Raw genomic sequence first — 22,926 nt, 5'->3', positions numbered from 1 at the left:
GGCGGCCTCCTATAACTCCAACAAGGTCTCGCACCTCTGCGTAGACACAAACTGTCTAATATCCCTCTTGAGCATGCTCAAATATCGAGACATCTGAGCCTGCTCCGAAGCGAACTCAGGGCAGAACATCGCCCTCTCAGTGAACATCCTGGTGATCTCAGTCACCGACTCCGAATCCTGCTTCAGCTCAGGGAACTCATGAGCCAATCTCACCCTCTCAACTCGTGGAACATAGCGAGTGCTGAACATCTCCCTGAACTAACCCCATGAAACACTAGCCCTCTGCGCATCCGAATATGACCCCGTGGTCAATCTCCACCAATCCTTCGCCCCGAGCCTCAACAGGTTCAGAGCACACCTCACCCTCTACTCAGCAGGGCATGAACACATGAAGAAACACCCCTCCACGTCCGATAACCACCTCATAGCAACAATCGGGTCCTGAACTCCATCGAAGGTGGGAGGCTTCGTATTATCGAAGTCCCGATATTGAAAGCCCCGACCAGCTCCTCAGCCTTTGTAGCCGTCGCAGCAGCCGTCTCTGTGAGAGCTGCATAGCGCTCATCAAAATACTCAACCATGGCGGTCTTGATCGACCCAAACAGCTCCGACAACTCAGCCTGGAACAACTCAGCAATCTCATCACGCAGGATCTCACGAATCCTCACGTCCAACTCGCACGTGCTCATCTGACCAATAACCTCGGGCGGTACCGACCCGCCCGGAACTCCCTCTCCTGCTCCCGATCCTGATCCGGATCCACTCCCAGCATGCCTCGGAATCTCCATATTGAAAAACACCACAAAAAATCTCAGACACTTCCCACTATCCCGGGAACCAACTCTTTCAACCCAACCCTAGAGGTCATGGTTTCCCTGATACGCGTATGGGTCCTGTGCTTTCAGTAGTACGGGCCCATACTACCTTCCACACCTACCCATATTTGTATGAAGTACTACCACAACACCCTAGTGAAAACATGCATAACAACGCTCAACCCTCACAACTAGAGGAACACTGGAAATCTCTCACAAGGAAACCGTAGGCTACAAGCATCACAAATCAGGCAACATTATCATGAAATCCTGAAGATCCCTAGCCTAGCACTAGCATGCTGTTCTAACAAAGCTCAAAACAAATATCATGTATCGTATTTTGGGGTTACCTACTGGCTCCGGCTGATCGTACCTCTGCATCCTCCTTTACTCATTTTGAAAACCATTTTAAATACTCTTTTGAAAACTCTCCTCGATTTGAGACTGGAGTCACAAGAGTGTTCCTCCAATTCACTCAAACCAAGGCTCTGATACCAACTTGCAACGACAAAAAATTTCAACCAATTTAAAATTTTCGAAAAGCAACCTGATTCCATTAAAGATATTACAAAAAGGTTTTCAATATAATCTATTTTAAGTATTCCTAGAATCTCATCACAATATAATCACGAGGAGCGGTACGATCACGCCTTCGCCTTGCCATGGTCTCCTGAAGAACCTGAAAAACATTAAACCACAACTGTAAGCCCGAAAGCTTAGTGAGATACCCCCAAAAAACCAACCACATATACGCCCTTCCAGGCTACGACCTTCTGGTCCAAAACATATTGCCTTCCGGCCCATAACATATTGCCTTCCGGCCCATAACATAAATAGCATACATAACATAATAGAACATAGAACAACCATGCATATCGAGTCTACTGTGTGATTGGTCCGCCGTATCGGCCTTCAGTCCACCCTACGTATCTAGTCATGTCCTTCGAGTCTACAGTGTGATTGGTCCGCCCACACCGGGCCTTCAATCCACCTAGTCCACTCTCTGAGTCTACAGTATGATTGGTCCGCCCGCACCGGGCCTTCAGTCGGCCTGGTCCACTCTCCGAGCCTCGACACGTCTGGTCCGCCCTCTTGGGGCCTAAAGCCTATCCGGACCGCTCGCTGGGCCTTCGGGACAACCGGTCCGCCTTGGGTATCTTGGCCTATAGCACAAAGCAGGACCCGCCTCAACCCAACTCCAGTCCAAACAACCATGTGCACATAAACATACAACCAAATAGCAATTCACAGTCAACAAGCCGATCAAACAGATCACATAACATATCATCATCCTAACCAGGATACCGACCTAACCGGTCACTAGCATAGCATCACCCTACATCTCAGAATACCGATCTCAATCAGGTCTCTAACATATACCATCCTAGCTACCAGGATGCAAACATATCAAAGCAATAACATAACAACAAATACCCGGATCTCAATCCGATAAGGGCCGGCCTTGGTGCCTTAGACCCTGTTGATATAGTGAGGATAACTCACCTCGCGAATGCCGATACTCTGAACTGAGGAAGCAGACTCTCAAACGACCAACTCACCGCAAATCCCGAACTAACCATCATAACAAAATAAGCATTAGGTCAATCATACTTCCACTTATCGGGCCAAGACCAAAGTCCAAATCTCATACAAAGTCCAACATTAGCCCAATTTACCAAATTGGGCCCACTTCACCAAATGGGCCTAGAACCAATGTCCATAACAATAATTGGGCCCAAAATACTCTATCCATAAATTCCCATACTTGGCCCAATAACCAAATGTCCATCAACGGCCCAAACTCAAAGCCCAAAATGAAAGTCCAACAGGAGGAGTAAGTTGGGCATACCCTCCTTGGTACGCTGGGCGTACTGCAATGAAACGCAAACGAGGATCGGGGCTTTGGCCCGCTACATGGGGCGTAATCAAGGGTTACGCGGGGCGTAACTATAATACTCAATAAGTCTTTTTAACCTCTTAATGGCTTAAGCTCTTAAGCCCAAACTTCAGATCCATGGGCCAAATATGATTAGAATTCATAAAGTCTCAGACTTTATCACTTGGGGCGTCCTTAAGCTCTTAATCCAAGGTCTTAATCCATAAAGACCTATATATCTCACACATGGGACAACTACAGCCCTTGGGACCTCATTTTTCTCACTCAAGACCTCTCCAAAGGTCTGAAAGGACAGATAATCTTGACCAAATCGAAATATGCAACAAGGTGAGGACTTTTGGGACAAGAGTGGTGACAAAGCTTCAAAATACATAGATCTATACAATATGAAGGTCAAGAAAGAAGCTTTATACCTCAAACAAGCTCCAAAGGATGGTATTTCTTCAGATCTACAAGCTCCACACGTTCTTCTTCTTCTCTGACAACTTCTCTTTTCTCCTTCAAGCCTTTTTTATGCCAAAAAGAGCTTTCCAAGGTCAAACACACCCACCAATGGAGAGAACACGAGATCTAGGGTTTCTCTGAGGTTGAAGATGAGCATAAGGAGGCTAAGGGGTGAACCAACATGTTCCTTATATATTGGCTGACCCTAAAATAGGGTTTGGGGTTTCTGAGAGTACGCTGGGCGTACCTCCCTGGTACACTGGGCGTACTCACCCATCCACCCGCAACTTTCGCCCCTTTACGCTGGGCGTACGTCCAGCTTACGCTGGGCATACCCAGCCAGACTTCACCAATAATTGCATGCATGCCATGTATGCATTGGACCCTTTATCCACTCATACCAAAAAAGCTATAAACAATTATCAACTTCAAAACATCGCAACTCCTCTAATCTAAACCCGCTCCCAAATAACTTTACATTCATACGGGGGTGACGAGAAGCCCAAATGCTTCTAACACATACACCAGCCCAAAACCTTCTCGGATGAAACTCATTTCTCGCAAAAGGACCAGAATTACCCTTCCTCTTAAATCTCAGGGACTTATAATTAAACCCTGAAAGAACAGGGTGTTACACTTCAGCTGCCGCGATGCATAGGCTATCACGCGTCCCCTCTGCATGAGGATCGCCCCAAGGCCTCTGATGGATGCATCACAGTATACTACAAAAACCTCGACTCCCTCGGGGAGTGTCAATACAGGTGCCTCACCTAAACACCGCTGAAGGGTCTCAAATGCCCTCTGCTATTTTAGATCCAACCAAAAATCCACCCCCTTCCTCGTTAGATGAATGATGGGTACTACAATCTTGGATAAATCCCGAATAAATCTCCGATAGTACCCTGCTAACCCCAGGAAACTCCTAATATCCGAGGGAGATTTCAGAATCTCCCACTGCATGACCGCCTCGACTTTGGCCGGGTCGACAAAAATCCCATCCCGATTAACGAGATGTCCAAGGAAATGGACCTCTCGTAACTGAAACTCACACTTCGAGAACTTGGCATACAGCCGTTCCCGTTGCAGAACCTCCAGCAGCTCCCTGAGGTGCTCCCCGTGCTGCTCTCAGGTCTTGGAATACATGAAGACATCATCGATGAACACAATGAACGAGCGATCGAGCATCGGTCTGCAACCCGATTCATCAAATCCATAAAATATGCCAACGTGTTGGTGAGCCCAAATGGCATCACAATGAACTCGTAATGACTATAACAAGTCCGAAACGTGGTCTTCTCCATGTCTCCCTCCCTTACCCTGAACTGGTGATATCCGGATCTCAAATCGATCTTGGAAAACCAAGATGTACCCTGCAGCTGATCGAAAAGATCATCTATCCGTGGGAGAGGATAACGGTTCTTTACCGTTAACTTGTTCAACTCCCTATAGTTAATGCATATCCTGTGCGAATCATCCTTCTTCCTGATGAAGAGGATCGGTGCTCCCCAAGGTGAACTACTCAGGCGAATAAACTGCTTACTCAGTAGCACCTGGCGGTGCTAGACGGTACGACGCCAGATGCCAACTCCTGCATCTCTGGCGGTGCCAGACGGTACGACGCCTTGGCGGTTGGGGCCGCACCCGGCACTAGATCAGTCATGAACTCTACCTGCCTCTCCGAAGGCACTCCAGGTAAATCATCTAGAAACACATCAGCAAACTCCCTAACCACTGGAACCTCTGAAACTGAATTATGATCCTCAATCCGCGTATCTATCACATACGCGAAATAACTGCCGGGTCGTGGCGGCTGAACAAAACCCTGCTCCCACTCCGGTGCCCTCACCATACACTACCAGTTCTCCCCCACTTGGGGTCCGAACTACCACTCGCTGACCCTCACAATCGATCATGGCGCCAAGCCGGCTGAGCCTATCCATCCCTACGATCACATATACTCCCCCATGGGAATAGAAATCAAATCTATCAGGAATAATACCCCGATGATCTCCAGTTTTCATCCTGGTAAATCAAAGAAGCAGAAATCCTATGCTCGTTGGCGATCAAAACTCGCAACAGACACTCAAGCTCATCTACTGACATACTAAACCCTCTACTGAATGTTTGAGATACAAACGACCGAATCGCCCCCGAGTCGAATAAAACCAAAGCAGACAAAGAGTTTACTAAAAACGTACCTAAACACAACTACCACCGATAAGCATAACACATATACAATAACTGAAACAAAAAATATAAATATACTAGCAACCACATCCGGTGTTGCCTTGGCTGCCTCGACCGTGAGCTAGAAGGCGCGCCCCTGAGCCTTCAGAGGCTTCACCTTGACCGGCCTCCCATCCCCAATCCTCAAAGTTGTCGGTGTGGATCCCTGCGCCGGCTTGGCAGCGAGCTGCGGGCAGTTGGTCTTTATGTGACCAACCTGATGACACTGGTAAAAAATCCTCATATCTGCTGGAGGGGTGGACTGGCGATAGTCTCTGGCATAGTGCCCCTCCTTGCAATATTTGTTGCAACCACCTCCTGCTCGGCAAACCCCAGAATGACCCCTGCCACACTTTCCACAAGTGCGGCTCTGCTGACCCCCCGTCCGATTATCAACAGTCTTGGACCGCTTAGGTGCCGGCTGAGACTGTGCCGGAACCTGACGCTACTCCTTCAACTTCACCTCTAACTCCAACTCACACCGTCTCGCGGCTTCCTGAAGATCCAAGAGAGTCTCACAACGTTGCATAGCAACAAACTTTCGAATATCAATCTTGAGCATACTTAGATAACGAGTCATCTGAGACTGCTCTGAAGTAAACTCAGGGCAAAACGTAGCCCTCTCCGTGAACATACGAGAGATCTCCATCGCTGACTCCCCATGCTGCCTCAATATCAAAAACTCCTGAGCAAGCCGCTCCCGCTCAACGTGTGAAACGTAGCGGGTGCAGAACATATCCCGGAACTGTTCCCAAGTAACAACGGCTCGCTGATCATTAGTGTACGACCCTGTCGTTTATCTCCAGCAGTCCTTTGCCCCAAGCCTCAACAGGTTCAGGGCACACTTGACCTTCTGGTCAGGAGGACATGAACACGTGAAGAAATAGCCCTCGACATTAGATAACCACCTCATAGCCCTGATCGCATCTTGTGTACCATCAAATGTCGAGGGCTTCGTATTATCAAAGTCCCGGTACTGGAAAGTCGTGCCGGCTCCTCCTCCAACCCCTGCCGCGGTTACAGCTGAAGTGGCTGTAGCGGGAACTGTCTTTGCTAGAGTTGCATATCGCTCATCAAAGTACTCAACCATCGCAGTCTTAATCGACCCAAACATATATGGAAACTGCACTCGAAACGCCGCAACAATCTCATCGTCCAGAATCTCCCGGATCCTGGCATCTAACTCCTCTATCCCTATCTGTACCATGGGCTCAGGTGTTACTGGCACCTCCGACCCTCTGGCTCCCGATCCTGATCCTGATCCGGATCCAGTAGTAAAACGTCTCGTCACCACCATACTTAAAGTATAACCAAGATGTCAGATAAACAACATATATCGGGAGGCCAATTCCTACAACCCTGGGGGTTGTGACTTCCTTGCTACGGGTATGGGTCCTGTGCTTCCAGTAGTATGGGCCCATATTACCATCCACACGTAACCATATTTGTCTCAGGTATCGCCACAACGCCCTAGTACTATCACCAACATAATATGTGCTCAACCCTCACTCGTAGGGGAATATCGACTATCTCGCCAATGGTCTCACAACTTTCCACAACTCACACATTCATGAAACTTTCGCCAACCCTACACCACTAGTGTATGCTAGCCACGCATAATGCTGGATCTGATAGACTTTCGAATATCCAATACTAGACTAAGGTCGAATCAGACATTATCAGGCTATAAGGTCTTGATTCTGCACAACCATGAGGTATACACTAACCTCCTAGAGTTATGATGTCAATTCCATATACAAGAAACCCTAGGCTAGTATGTATCCTATAATCTAGCAAGTCTATCAAGCGATTTCTGAAGATTCCTAGCCTAGCACTAGCATGTTGTTCTATCATATCATGATATCAAATAACTGTATGGTATTTTGGGGTTTACTTACAAGCTCCGGCTGATCGTACCCTCTGCATCCTCCATCCTTTATTTTGAAAACCATTTTAGAATTTATTTCGAAAATTTACCTTGATTTGAGACTGGGTTCACACGTGTGTTTCCCCCAATTCACTCAAACCAAGGCTCTGATACCAACTTGTAACATCCATAAATTTTACGCCATATTTAAGCTTTTCCAATCACCAATAAAACCAAATAGTATTTGTTTACAAAATGTTTTCAATCATTATTCATCAGTGAAGGGTCCAATTAATGGTTTGGTCTAGGCTTTCAATGTAATAGGTTCTTTTGAGTCAATATGCAGGTTTTGGTAGATTTTGTGTAGTTTACGGCCAGTTATGAGTTTATAGCCGTAAGTCTGTTTATGGCCGTAAACCCAAGGCCGACCCAGGTCTAGTGTATATAGAGGTGTGCTAGGTCTTTTATGGTTGTTGATGCCACAGTGTTCACGACTGCTATTCCACAAGTTGTACCAGACGTTTTTCTTAATAGAAGCGTGCGCAAGCTTGTTTTCATTCTTGTTTCTACTTGTTCTTTATTATTATTGATTGTGTTTGTTGTTTGATCACTGGTAAGATCCGTTTCAGGACCTTACAATCGGTATCAGAGCAAAACCAGTGTCAAAGTATCCTACAATCGAATTTTTGACCATGTTCTTCTTTGTTTACGACTGAAGTTGGTGTTTGCTGCGAAAGGGTTTCAAGCTTAATTCAAAAACTGCGTTTTTCTCGAATTTCTGGGAGATTACGGCCATAGCTTATGACCGTAAACTTAGATTACGACCGCAAACTCAAATCAGTTCTTGAACCGTAAACTTGGTTCTTAGGCCGTGAATAAGGATTTTTCAACAACCGGAAACTTGGATTCTTGGACCGTAAACTTAGACCACAAGCACTTTACGACCGTAAACTCCGGACCGTGAACAGAGTTTACAGCCGTAAACTTGCTTCTGACCGTGAACTTTTGTCTGACAGGAAACTTAATTTATTTTTTTTTAAAATAATTTAATTTCTATTTAGTATTAATGGATTCACAAAGTCAAATACACCACCACGAGTTGGATTCTGTAATGGGCACAACCACTTGAATTCCAAGACTGTTGTCTGCTGAAGGTTTCCGTGAATGGAAGTACAGGATTGAGAAGTACATCAATATGAAGGACTTCAAAATTTGGAGAAGCATCATAAAAGATCCTGTCAGAATAACCACCACTGTTGCAGGGCAAGTGGTTGACAAGAAGATTGAGAATTACACAGATGAAGACTTTGAAAAGGTTGAAAAAACAATGTCAATTTTGCAAAATTTGAAGGATAGAGGACACGCATTTGTGCGTGCCCTAAAATTAGTGTTAGAAAAGAAAAAAATGGAAATGCGGAGGGCGCCTTTCATAAAATGTGCTTCGTCTAAATGTGTCGCTTTATAACATTTTAATGAAACGCGCATTTTTAAGGCATGATTTCACCCGCCTATTGAATCCCAAAAATTAACCCCCCCCCCTCCGCCTCTTCCAATCAGCAAGAAAAAGCCCTAGCCCTTCGTCTTCATAGCAGCATCGCACCACCACCCAACCTACGATCTCGCACTGCCAAGTGTCACCGACCATCTTCTCCAACCATTCTTTCCTGTCGCACTACACCGATAACAAAACCCCCATCACTATTTTAAACCACCCATGATACACATCCTCACCCTCTCCTCTTGATCCTCATTCTCTGTAAAAACCCTTCTACCATTGATGATCAAATTGAACTCCCAAAAATTACGGAATGAAATCCTAAAAGAATTATAAAAAATCCCGCTACTAAGAAGAACCCCAAACAACCGGTAGTATTTTCCCTAAAATTCATGGACTCTCTCAAGCGATTTTAGCGATTTTATTTCCCCCCTATTTTTTTGGGCATCGATCACTTCTTAGGCGGTCTTTATATAAAGAATCCGAAAACATAAAATAGAGGCAAGGGAAAAAACGAGATGGGGTATTCATGAGGGGCAATCTCGTTTTCTTTGAATATGTTATTGCATGCGGTGGATGTTATGATGATGAAACTCCTGTGGGTTAGATCGACATCCTTGATTTGTCCGGTTGTACCGGATGAGTAAAGTATCCCCTCCGTATCGGCCTGTTGTACATCTCCGCTTGAAGATATCCCATCTCTTCTACAAGATACAAACATTGACATAAGTTCATTGGAAATCAAGTCGCTGGTGATGGTCTATCGGTGAATATTGCCAGAATGTCAAAGAATCAACTCTATGATATCATGTCCCAGATGAAGGTAAAAACACAAACCCCTATTATTCTGTCTTTTTCTTTCTTTTCAAATTGATGTTTCCTCTGTTTTTCCCAAAAATTTACAACAAGTTCGATGTATGTCGTTGCTGGTGTTAAATGAATGCGAGGAGTTTAGACTAAATCGGATTCGTATTTGAACAGAACCAGGATCAAGCGAGACAAATCTTGATTCAAAATCCTTTACTCACTAAAGCTCTCTTTCAGGTCTTGTTCTTATCTAATATCTAGGGTTTACTTTTACTTATAATTTTTGTGTTTTTTTTCTTATGATTCAGACCTATTCCTGGTTTCTAATTCTCCTTCAACAAATCAACGTTTAGGGTTCCATGTAATTCCTGATGTTTGTCTCTCTTCTTTCTTTATACCTTCAAACACAAATAATGCTAGGAATCAAGTAAAATATCATAACTAATTCTTGTTTCATTCTGCATAATCTGTTGCTGATGTGGAATCAAGTAAAATATCATCTCCTACCACACAGGAAGCTGATATAGTTGTTGAAGACCAGCCAAGATCACCTATACTAGGGGTGAGTTTAAGGCATACTGATAATAAAGAAAAAGTGGAAGTAGGAGGAATTGGCGAGAAAGGGACCCCACAAGTTGATAGTAGTCCATTACCATTGGTTAAAAAATGTCTTTTTTCGCTGAGTCCTGTCAATTGTGATCTTTGTACTTGCGACATTGGAGTTTGATCTCTCTTGGGAACTTGCTAGGTTCTCTACTTATTCTATTCGTTCATCTGGAAAGAGGTATTACTCTATATTCATTCATCAGATATAGTAGGACTACTTAAAGGAAGAAAATATTAATCGCAAGGAAGAACATATTTATCGCAAGGGTATTCTTGTCATTTGTTCTTTGTCTTTTTTAGGGAGGAACCCTAAAACTGATAAGGAAGAAAATATTTATCCGAGGGTATTCTTGTCATTTGTGCTTAACATACCAAATCCACAGGTCATTGTGTCTTGGAACGGACTTGTAGTTTCATCATTTGCTAGAGCATCCAAGATCCTCAACAACGAACCTGATATAACAAGATTCAATTTTCCTGTTGCTGGAACTGATGTAAGATTGAATCTTGAAATAAAGATGAAAATTTTTACTAATTTTCATGTTTTAAATTAATTATTTTTGTAAATTTAGCCACAGGAGTACATGGAGGTTGCATAGAGATCTTTGGTGTTCATAAAGGAAAATCTTTACGACTCCCAATCTAGAAGGCTGCAACAGAGTTTCAGGAAAAGACCTTCAAAAGCTCCAGAAATCTTGGATGATTATGCATCTTGATTTCAGGGTTGTTAGATGTGTATAAGTATGGTCGTTAGATTTCATGGTTATCTTGGGCAATTGAACTTCAAGAAACACAAGTATTCCATCTCGCAAACTCTGTTATTATATATTTCTATTTAGTGAACCAAATTTTAGCTTCTTTTCTTTATCTGGTTTATAGGATGAGGTGTTCCCTGACAAAACTGGAGGTGGTTATTTTAACACCACAAGAGAAGATGAGAATGATACTCTGCTGCTCAACTCAACCTATCTGTCAACTTGTGCAATATAGTTGGGTAATAGGAGTGTTCATAGTCCGATTTTTTCGGTTTTTATATCAAACCAAAGCCAAACCGTTAGTAACGGTTTTTGTAAATCAAAAACCAAAGCCAAACCGTTAAAAAGTAAAAACTAAATCAAACCGGACCCTTACTAACGGTTTGGCTTCGGTTTGGTTTCATGGTTTGTCCAGCCCACTTTACGGAAAAAATTGTCTCAATGGAGCCTGCTAGCCCAAGGCACAGTTGTCTTGTTTTTCTAACCTGATAAATGCTAGCTCCTTTTTATAGACTTTGCATTCCTTTTGTTATTTCTCTACCGGCGATGTGGGAGGTGAGATTTTTAAACTTTTAATTATTCTTTTCTTTTACACAACTCAGTAACATGTTTTCTTCTTCTCTTCTTTTTTGTTCACTTAAGAGGTGCCTAATGATTTGATATGCATATGTTATAAACACAATAATTTAATATGCATGTATAAAACAAACAACGGTACATATTTATTTTTCAACCAAAAATGTATTCTATATAACTATATATCACTTCTTATATAAGTGAATATGCATATATAAAACGTACACATAACATATTTGTTCTTTTACATATTATCATATTACGTAACACAACACATTTCATATAAAACAGAATATGCATATATAAAACATACACATAACATATTTATTCTTTTACATATTACCATATTACGTGATACAACACGTTACATATTTATTATTTTACATATAGTAAACACACATTTTTTTATATATAATTTGTTAATTACATATAAAAAAGTTTATATATATATATATATATATATATATATATATATATCCTACGGTCCGGTCCGGTTTTATACGGCTTGAAAAATAAACCGTAAGCCAAACTATTCATTACGGTTTCGAGAATTTGAAACCTCAAACCAAACCGTAAAGAAAAATACAAACCATGATACCAAACCGATGACCGGTTTGACCGGTTTCACGGTTTCAAACCAAACCATGAATACCCCTATTGGGTAATATTAGAAGCCTTGAAATGCATGCTTATGACTTAATCTTACTTAGAGTTAGAGGGGTTGGTATGATTTCGTAGGAAGGCTCCACACATGACATGTTGCTTGAGGAGCTTATATATGATGTATGAAACTACTAACCTACCCTTGCAGAAAGGTTAAAGGTATTTCACTAGTAATCCAAACTAGAGGGGTGCATCATGCATGTGTATTCCACCATATATAGTGTGACTGCGATAGTATATGAATACAAGCTTAATACATAAAGAAAAGAAATGTGTAGTGTAGTGTAAACCTACCATTATCTGATCTATTAATTTATTGTAGTAATCTTTGGTTCTTTAACATTCACACTGCTTCTTTTATATGATGTGTTGTTCATCATTTCAATGCAGGATTTCGCAAGATCTAAAAAGTGTTATATAGCCTTTTTCCTCTACTGTCTTGTTTGAATGAAAGCATGCTTAGGCTTTGGGTTCAGGGAGGAGGTTGTATATTTACATTGCGATGGCGAGGATAACGAAGATGATGAAACCGGATCCGACAGTGAATTAATCTCCGCTGAAAACAATTCCGGCTTCATCACCGCTTCTCAATCTCAAAGTTGTTCCATTGATCCCTGGCCTCAAACTTACAGGTTCTCTTTATTCATTTCGAGCATTGACCATTGATGTTTCAGACTATATCAAATCTCTATGCAACTGTGTTCAATTTTGAGTGTAAATTATCAAATCTAGAAGAAGAACACATAAGGATATCGTGATTTATACGAAAAATTCATACTGTTTATTTTTAAATATCCATGATTCTATAAAATTTTCACTTGAAGAGTAGATATCTCAGTCTTCTATCATGTATGTCATTCTTAGCAAAAATCAATAGAAAAATATGTGAGCAACAAATCCAGACTAAAGGGGCATTCAGACCAAGCCTAGGGAGAACAGGGTAGGGGTAGACCAAATCTGTCAGTAGTAATGAGAGTACCTTTGACTCCTTCCTCCCTCTTTTACTTTGTTTTCTTGTTTTAAATGTGTAAACCAAAATGTTTTAGAAAGAAAAAGAACACATTTGCATTTAAGTAGAGCACTTAAAGGTTTGATTTAAACAAGTAAAAACAAAGGGTAAATGCCACCCTTGGGTTCTCTGGTATGAATTCTGACCAATTATCACTAGAACAACAAGGTGGTGACTATTAATTTCATATGTGAATATTAATTGTGAATATTAATTTCATATTTCCATTGCATGATTATATCTAATTAAAAATTTTAATTGTATGCTAATTAGTACTACAGTCTTCTTGTGTGGAATATTTGATAATGATGAATGACAATTTATCATCACTTTTCCCACTAGCTCAATTGGATATTGGTGGTATACATCTTGATTCTCATTACTTATGTGCCATCATATCCACCCTTGTTATCCTTCCAACAGTTTGGCTGAGAAACCTCAGTTAGTCTCCTATATTACAGGTTCTAATTTCTATATCCTTCAGTAATTTTCCTTTTTTTACCACTGACTGAGATAAAGGGACTAATTCCAAAGGTTTTTTTGAGCAGCTTTTGGAGTTGTAACATTGGCAACTGTGATTCTATTTTGGTGTTCTTCACACTACTTGTAGCTTTAACAGTTCCATATTTTGGTAACAGACTGTTTTTATTAAAACTAAATTACATTTTTCATCCTTGATTAAAGTTGTTTCTTTTTTATGTAGTTTTGTGTCTTACTTGAGGTTTCTTGTAACATTTTCGGTCCCTGTACCAAGTAAATGACTACTTTTGGTCCCAAAAATTTAGTCATTTTAGTTGGAACATAAACTAAAAACCTCAAAATAAGGACCAAAACTACAAAAGAAAACATGTTGGGACTAGAATTGAAAAAAAAAAATCAGTTATACATAAGAACCAAAATGTAATTTATATACTTCTTTTTATACAAACAACACTTAATATTAATTGTGAATTGGTAATCTTGAACTCATTTACAGGAGTTGTAATGGCCTTGACCGGATTTGTACTCATGATGCTTGTAGTAAGTTTCACATTTTTATTCTTCATTTTATGAATAGTTTCACATTTACGAGCAGGATCTTATCAGAAGCCCTTGTTTCATTACTCAAAGTTTGACAATCTCTGTTAGTGCCATTTATTTTATGATTCTTGTTTCAACAGGTGTGTAATGGCACAAACAATCAAACTAATTTGGTCAGTTTCAGAAGGTCACTAATTAACATGCATGCATCCAATTTGTTTTGTTAGGACAAGTAATAAATATATTGTTCTTGCAGTGGGAATACTATTGTTGCTGAGCTACATGGTGAAGTTCGGTGGCCAGGTAAGCACTAGATGTTTTATTCTAGAAAAAGAAATGTTTATGCATATATACATACATACATACATACATACATAAATACATACAATAAAAATGTCAAAACAAAGCTAGAGGATTATTCTTTAAATTTACATATGCAGATAAATCTGTTACTTGATCATCAAAGTTTTTTCAAACATCAAAACCGTGTTGATTCAAAACACTTTCCAAATCCCACCTCTTTCGTTTGTATATTTGTTTTTTTGAAGCATCTTCTACATTTGGTGAACTAAAATACACTCAAGGAGAAAACATCTAGTGGTATGCAGGGTGTAAACAACGAATGGTGCACACTTCTTCACCTTCTTGGCTGTTGTCTTCTTTCACAAGCACATCTTCAATCATCATGGGGTTATACTGAAAAGAAAGTTAATGAAGCCATTTCTTGCTTTTTTTTAGGTATGTGTTATGTGACATATCATCCACTAATGTATCATGTTTCATTCAACATCTTTTAGTTTGATGGGTATAGATACAGAAGGGTAAAATGGTCATTTAATTGCATTCAAACAGTTTATTCATTTAGTAAAAAAGGGACATATATATAGGTGTGTTTCTTATTGACCTAAAAAATACAAAGGGGTAGAATGGTCATTTACTTGCATTCAGATAGTTCATTAGGGGGTGATGCTTTTTGACGTAGTACATACAAAGGGGTAAGATAGTCATTTGATTTACGCACATTTAGACAGTTCATTTAGCCTAAGAAAGGGACAAAGGGGTGTTTCTTTTTGAATTCATATGTACAGAAGGGTAATAGGGTCATTTACTCACATTCACATAGTTCATCCAGTCAACAAAATAGACAAATACATAGTTGTGTTTTCTTTTTGACTTAACGCACTTATTAATATGGCTATTATTATTATTTATTGCTATATGTTAATGTTATTTTTTTTATTAATATATAGGTTAATTCCTTCGGAATCTAACACAGCTGGAAGAAGGTCGTGGATACTTTCATTTGGACTTGGTTATACAAATAGGTTATATAGTTAGGGAAAACCTCTTAATAGCAATGTACAATTAGGTCCCCTTAATACCAATGTAATATAATGTATTGTTTTTTTGTATGACATTAACTTTTGTGCAATGTATTATATTTTTTGTATATGGTATTTTATTTTCTATTATGAGACATGAAATGCAAATTTAATTTGAAAATTAGTAAATCTATAAATAATATTTTTTTAAACACTTAAAATTATGATACGCAAAAATGTGTGTCATCTTCATTTATGACATGGCCTTTCTTGACAGGGGCTTTCTTGATACGCGTTGCGTGTCATTAACACGCGAGTCGTAAGGTTACGGCACACGAATGTGTGTCGTCTTCCTTTATCACAGAGCCTTCCTTGATAAGCATTGCGTGTCGTAAACGCGTGTCGTAAATGAGCGTCGTAAATGCGCGTCGTCTATAGACGACGTGCAAAAGCGCGTCGTCTCTCTTTATGACAGGGCCTTCCTTGACGCGCATTTGCGCGTCGTCTGAGCCTTTTACGACGCGCAATGAGCGTCGTAAAAGGCTGTTTTTCAAGTAGTGATTAATGGATTCACAAAGTCAAACACACCACCACGAGTTGGATTCTGTAATGGGCACAACCACTTGAATTCCAAGACTATTGTCTGCTGAAGGTTTCCCTGAATGGAAGTACAGGATTGAGAAGTACATCAATATGAAGGACTTCAAAATTTGGAGAAACATCATAAAAGATCCTGTCAGAATAACCACCACTGTTGCAAGGCAAGTGGTTGACAAGATGATTGAGAATTACACAGATGAAGACTTTGAAAAGGTTGAAAAGAAAGAAAGGGCTTTGGCGACTCTGACTATGGCCCTGTCTTCTCATATAGCTCAAGGTTTTAGGGATTACACTTCTACTAAGGCTTTGTGGGAAGCCCTAATCGAGGTTTATGAAGGGAATGAATACATGAAGGAAAGTTGCCAAGATATGTTGCGACAACGGTTTAATATGTTCAACTACGTTTCTGGAGAGACTCTTGAAGCACAGCTGCAGCGATTAACAACTCTTACCACTAAGATGACTGTAGCCGGGATCTTTTACACCAAGTCTGAAATAAAAAAGAAGCTACTGAATGCTCTCCCAAATTCATGGGACATGAATGTAGCTGTTATAAAGAAAACTAAGGATCTAAGCCAACTCTCTCTTGCTGAAGTGATGGCAGTCATCAAGGCCTGTGATATTGAGTAGAAACAACGGGAGATAAATCATGTGAATTCATACTCAGCTGCAAACCTTGGGATCTATTCTAACAATGCTCTTTCATCTCTCACATTTTCTTTTGCAGGTCAAACCTTTGCTACTCAGCAAGCTCAAAATTAGTCTTTTTCCACTCCATCAGCTTCTTCTCTTCCTGCTGCATCAGCCATGCCTTTCTCTCAGAACCAATCATTCATGGCTACTCAAGCTGCTTCTCCCTCCAATGTGGCTTCCTCATCAAATGGAAAGGAGGGTGATGAAAATCTTTCTCTTGCTACATGGCTTGTTAACTGCTACAATGCACTTGTAGCTAGAGATCTTCCGTCCCAATTGTCATTTGCTGATCTCGATTAAATTCACCCTGAAGACTTAGAAGAAATGGATATCACATGGCAGATCGCCTTGGTAGTTCTCAGGGCGAAACAGTTTGCAAAGAAAAACTGGGGGATGAGTGTTGACAAGAAGTTAGGGTTCAGCAAGGGAAAGTTGCACTGTTTCAACTACCACGAGCCAGACCATTTTGCTCGTGAGTGTCCGCAGCCGGATAAAAGATTGAATAATGCCGGACAATGGTTGCAGTTGGGAACAATCGAAGCGGTGCTCAGGTCAACAGCGAGAAGGCCATGGTTGCGCAATCATTTTACTGGGAGGATCTGATGCAGGCCCTCAACATATCAGGACCTGAAAATGCTCATTTGGAATAGGTTGGTGATGATGCTCCTGTGGAGAGTGTTGCAGGTGAAGATCAAATGATGGAGCTGCAGTTTGCGTTGATGGTATCCTCTTCCCATGAACCAAATGAAACTGAGGCAAGTCTACCCTCATGCTCTCAATCTTGTATTGATTATGTTAAAATTCTCCATGAGGAAATTGAGACACTACGTAGAGAAGTAGAGAACCTTACAATTCTTCGTGAACATAATGACTTGCTCAAAAGGGAAGTAGAGGACCTTAAGTATGAGGGTTACCAACTTAAAAAATGACAAAAACCCCTTAAGGCCCAGTTAGAATCTAAAATAAAGGACTTTAGGAGACTTCAAGAAGACTATAGTAATAAATGTGAAAATTATGACTACATAAAGAAACAGAATGCTGAGTTACTGGTTGAAATTGAAACATTAAAGGGCAAATTTGAAACTGCTGATTTTGATTTACGAAAATATTATGTATCAAGTGAGGTAGTTGCCAATATGATAGACCACTTCATGCAATTTAAACGTAATCAGTCAAAGGGTCTAGGGTATAATCAAGTGCCTCCTCCTTTCAACCATTCATATCAGTTTCAACCTTTGTCCAAGGAAGAGATTGCCAATGAACCATCCATAGTTTATGGAAAACCATCAGGTTTTGTTTCGGGAGGATTTATGAATGTTGAAAGTACTAACATTTCTACTTCTCATGCAGATCAATCCTTAAATCAGTCAAAGCACGAAGTTTAAGGATTTGTTCCTGAAAATAAAACTGAGTCTGAACCTGAAGTTTTAGTTTTAAATAAAGATTTTAATTTTTCTGATGTTGCAAGTGACAATGCTTTTTTTTTTATGTTTCTACACCGTCTGATACTGTTTTGAATGGTTTTAAAGTGTTTGATGATGTGGTTGACAATTCTAATGTTTGTGATGATAATAATGAAAAACCACCAGTTTCACAAGTGTCTCCATCTGATGCACCCTCAATTGTCTCACAACCTAATTCTTGTTCTTATTTCTACTTGTTCTCTATTATTATTGATTGTGTTTGTTGTTTGATCGCTGGTAAGATCCGTTTCAAGACCTTACAATTGTGTTGGTATGGAAAACAAATCTGAACATTGTAGTACAAGTTTTAATAATAACAAACAGATTTGTTTCAATTGTGGTATTGGTGGTCATATAACTAGAAATTGTCCTAATCGAATGTTTGTACATTTTGAGTCACCAAGAGGTGAGAACGAATTCAGAGGAAGGTCTTTAACTAGAAAATCCTCTAGAAATTGTTCTTGGAATGATGATTGGAAGGATGATCGGAGTAGAAAATGGGTTGTTTTTCAAAAGCGTAAAAAGGTCATTCATAACAAAGTCCCAAGCAGTTTGCCAAAACCAAACATGGCCAAGACAAGGTCGGTTTTGTCAAGAAGCAGCAATGGGTCTTCAACCAATTCTAGTAGAAAATCCAAGTGCTTCAAGCAAACTGATAAAAATCCGATTTTAAAACAATCCGGGACTGTTAGAAAGCCTAATAATCAATGGTTGCCCAAATTAGCCTCCAATCCATCATCTGTGTCCTCTGAAAAATTATTAAATAATGATAGATCTGAAGAGGCATCGGTACAACCCAGGAAAATGATGACCTGGGTTCCCAATCTAAATGAACCCACACATTTTGCAGGGACAGTTGCAGGGGAATTTCGTCAGACCTTGGTTCGTCGACAGCGGTTGCTCCCGGCATATGACAGGAGATATCGCCCAAATGCATAATATTCAATCTTTTAATGGGGGATATATTTCCTTTGCGGGTGGAGAAGGTGGAAAAATCACTCAAAGAGGAACTGTCACAAATGGGGTGTTAAGTTTCAAGAATGTCAACTTTGCTCCCGAATTGAGGCATAGTTTGTTGAGTGTGTCTCATATATGTGACAAAGGCTATTCTACACATTTCACTGAAAAGGAATGCATGATTCTCAAGCCAGGCTTTTTCATCCCAGAAGAGTGGATTCTTGTAAATTCTAAAAGGGATGAGAATGCTTACATCATTGATATGAATAGCAATCTTCCAGAACAAGTTACGTGCCTCTTTTCAAAGATCTCAGAACAAAATCCAATGTTGTAGCACTGAAGACTCGGTCATGCTAATGCCAAGAACTTGAATCAGCTTGCAAAGAATGATATGGTCCGTGGTTTGCCTGTCAAAGACTTTATCACTTTTGAAAAGTGTGTGTCATGTGCCCAAGGTAAGCATCACAGAAAACCACACCTGCCAAAACAGGTCAACTCAATTAGTCAGGTGCTTCAATTGCTACATATGGACCTGTTTGGACCAGTAAACGTTCTCAGCATTAACAGAAGTTCATATTGTCTGGTTTTTATTGATGATTTCTCTCTTTTTACATGGGTTTTATTTCTATCCAACAAATCTGGAGTTGTTGATCTAATTAAGAAATTCATTGTGTTGATTGAGAACCAAACTAACAACCAGGTGAAGGCGCTGCGTACCGACAACGGAACAGAGTTCAAGAATTTTGTTCTTGATCATTTTTGCGCAGAACATGGTATTATGCATCAATACAGCTCCGCTCACACACCTCAACAAAATGATGTTGCTGAGAGGAGAAACAAAACTTTAAAAGACGCTGCAAGGACGATGTTGTGTGACTCCAAACTACCAGTTTTCTTTTGGGCCGAGGCGATAAACAATGCTTGCTACGTTCAGAATTGCGTGTTGATCAACAAAGCTTAGATGAAGACCCCATATGAGATTCTACATGGTCACAAGCCTTCAGCCAGTCATTTCTGTGTATTTGCCTTCCCATGCACCCTTCTTCACTTAGAGACCAACCCAAAGTTTAATGCTAAAGCCGATGATTGTTACTTCGTAGGGTATGCTTCTCGCATCACTTATAGGGTCTACAATAAGAAGACAAAGCAGGTTGTAGAATCTTATGACGTGCGCTGTTTGGAAGAAAATGAGACGGATGCTCGAGTAAGTCCGGATTAGTTGTTTGATTACACATCTCTTTTCAAATCCATAAATGTGTTTTCAGTTAGCTCATCTGGATTTGTCTTTGGTTTGAAGAATGTTTCTGAAGACGAAGATGAAGAAGTTGTCTACATACCTCCAAAGTTATCCTCTTCACAACCTGAGGGGGAGTCATCTTCTTCGCCTGAGGGGGAGTCATCTGTACATCCTGATAGTCCAAAATCTCCAGTTCAAAATGATACTCCTGATGCTGAAACTACACCACTCACTCCTATATAAAGAGAGTTCATGTCTAAAGATGCTTCCCATGTTACTTTATCCTTTATGTAACTTCTCTTTCCTGAAAACATTTCAAATGAGTTTATAGTAGACTCGTCTGGCGCGACTCAATCGGCAAATGAAGGAGGTGTCAATATTCACAATCTTCCTGTCTCGCTTAATAATATCAGCCAAGAAATACCCTCAAGAATTCAACGTGATCATTCGATCTAAAACATCATTGGTCAGTTGGGCGACAACGTTAAAACCAGAAGTCAGAGTGGAGATGTTAATACCTGTCTTTACTCTTGCTTTATCTCTCAAATAGAGCCCAAGAATGTAGAAATGGCTCTGAATGAGCCCAGCTGGGTAGATGCAATGCATGAAGAATTACATCAATTTGAAAAACTCGGGGTTTAGAAGTTTGCTAAGTTGCCAAAGGGAAAAAAGTCTCTTGACACACGATGTGTCTAACAAAACAAGTAGGATGATTTAGGGGTTATAGTGCGAAATAAAGCTAGATTGGTGGTCTGCGGGTTTCGACAAGTCGAGGGTCTTAATTACACTAAAGTTTATGCTCCAATAGCTCGCTTGGAGGCCATTCGTATCTTCCTTGTATATGCTTCTTCCATGAACTTCACCGTTTACCAAATGGACGTCAAGACTACCTTCTTGTATGGCAATGAAAAGGAAAAAATCTACGTTGATCAGCCCCCTGGGTTCGTTGACTCGAAGTTTCCTAATCATGTCTACAAGTTAGACAAGGCATTGTATGGGTTACATCAAGCTCCTCGAGCGTGGTATGTGACTCTAACAAAGCATTTGATCGAGCATGGATACTCTCGTGGCACTATCGATCAAACTTTGCTTATCAAGCATGTCGGTAATGATCAGATTCTGGTTCAAATCTATGTTGACGACATTATCTTTATGTCGACCAGTCCACAGCTTTGCAAGGAATTCGAAGGTGTTATGAAAAAGAGGTTCGGAATGAGTTCGTTGGGGGAAATGACCATGTTTTTAGGGCTTCAGGTCAAGCAAAATTCAACCAGAATCTTGCTGCATCAAGCCAAGTATGTGGAGGATATTCTTGAGAAGTTCGGATTTCACGACGCTAAATCTGCATCGACGCCAATGGCTGAATGACCTCTTCTGACTCCAGATACTGATGGCGACTCCGTAGACCAGACTCTCTACAGATCGATGATCAGATCGTTGATGTATCTTACTGCAAGCCGTCCAGACATTATGTTTGCAGTTTGTCAGTGCGCACGTTATCAGGCTAATCCTAAACTTTCACATCTTATTGCTGTCAAATTTTTTTTTTTGGTATATCAAAGGTAGCCCAAAATTGGGTCTTTGGTATCTGAAGAATTCTGAATTTAATTTATATGTTTTTGCTGACAGTAATTATGGAGGCTATGAGCTTGAAAGCAAATCTACTTCAGGAGGGTGTCAATATCTTGGTCACAGACTAGTGTCATGGCAGTGCAAGAAGCAACACACTGTCTCAACCTCAATAGCAGAGGCGGAATACGTTGTTGCATCTGTCTGCTGTTCTCAAGTTATCTGGATCCAACATCAGCTGTTGGACTACGGTTTGAATTACTTAGAAACCCCCATTAACTGTGATAATGAGGCTGCAACTCAAATTGCCAAATATCCAATCCAACATTCTAAAACCAAGCACATCGATATTAAAATTCATTTCATCAGAGATTGTTATGAACGTTCACTAATCCGGCTGGAACAGGTTCTCACTGCTAATAATGTGACATATCTGTTCACTAAGCCTTTTAACAAAGCTCGTTTCGATGTGCTTGTGGGATTTCTGAAAATGATTCGTTTTGAGGATTAAGTTTTTCTGTTTTATTTTTATTTTTATTTTTTATTTTTTTTGTTTTCTTAATTCTTCTTAATATTTTAAATTTATTTTTGTTTCTGTAGGTAGGTTAGTTTAAATTTGTGCATTTTATTTCCTTTTATTTTTATTCTCACTCATGCACAAATTTAGGGGGAGAAATAATCAAAAATCCAAAAACAATAAAAAATCCAAAAAAATCCAAAAACTATAAAAATCCAAAATATTAAAAGTATTGCTGATAGTTTTGTTTGTAGGTGTTGTGACGGGAAATGATATTAGCAAGTGATAATGGCCAATATAAATCTGCGTAACGTACCTAAATTGAATTGTCTGCGCTCTGTGCTCGATGCGCTGGTAGGCACGAAATATTTTAAATGGACTTGACTAG

The 22,926-nt window shown here is 40.3% G+C and overlaps 1 long non-coding RNA gene across 50 annotated transcripts; it reads left to right on the top strand.

Moving 5' to 3' along the window:
- Positions 1–8,767: 8,767 nt before the first annotated feature.
- Positions 8,768–15,650, top strand: LOC122197409 (uncharacterized). Of its 50 annotated transcripts, none has more exons than XR_006190952.2 (9): positions 8,768–10,651; positions 10,730–10,953; positions 11,037–13,621; positions 13,709–13,791; positions 14,137–14,180; positions 14,321–14,353; positions 14,437–14,483; positions 14,789–14,918; positions 15,431–15,650. It is a non-coding gene; the product is annotated as an uncharacterized LOC122197409 (long non-coding RNA). The 50 variants fall into 50 exon arrangements; XR_006190951.2 differs by having other exon boundaries at positions 14,779–14,918; XR_006190925.2 differs by having other exon boundaries at positions 14,729–14,918.
- The last annotated feature ends 7,276 nt before the right edge of the window (positions 15,651–22,926 follow it).

Source organism: Lactuca sativa, chromosome 4 (genome assembly GCF_002870075.4).
Source record: "Lactuca sativa cultivar Salinas chromosome 4, Lsat_Salinas_v11, whole genome shotgun sequence".
In the NCBI taxonomy this organism is placed as follows: domain Eukaryota; kingdom Viridiplantae; phylum Streptophyta; class Magnoliopsida; order Asterales; family Asteraceae; genus Lactuca; species Lactuca sativa.
This window is presented reverse-complemented; position numbering and strand designations above follow the sequence as displayed.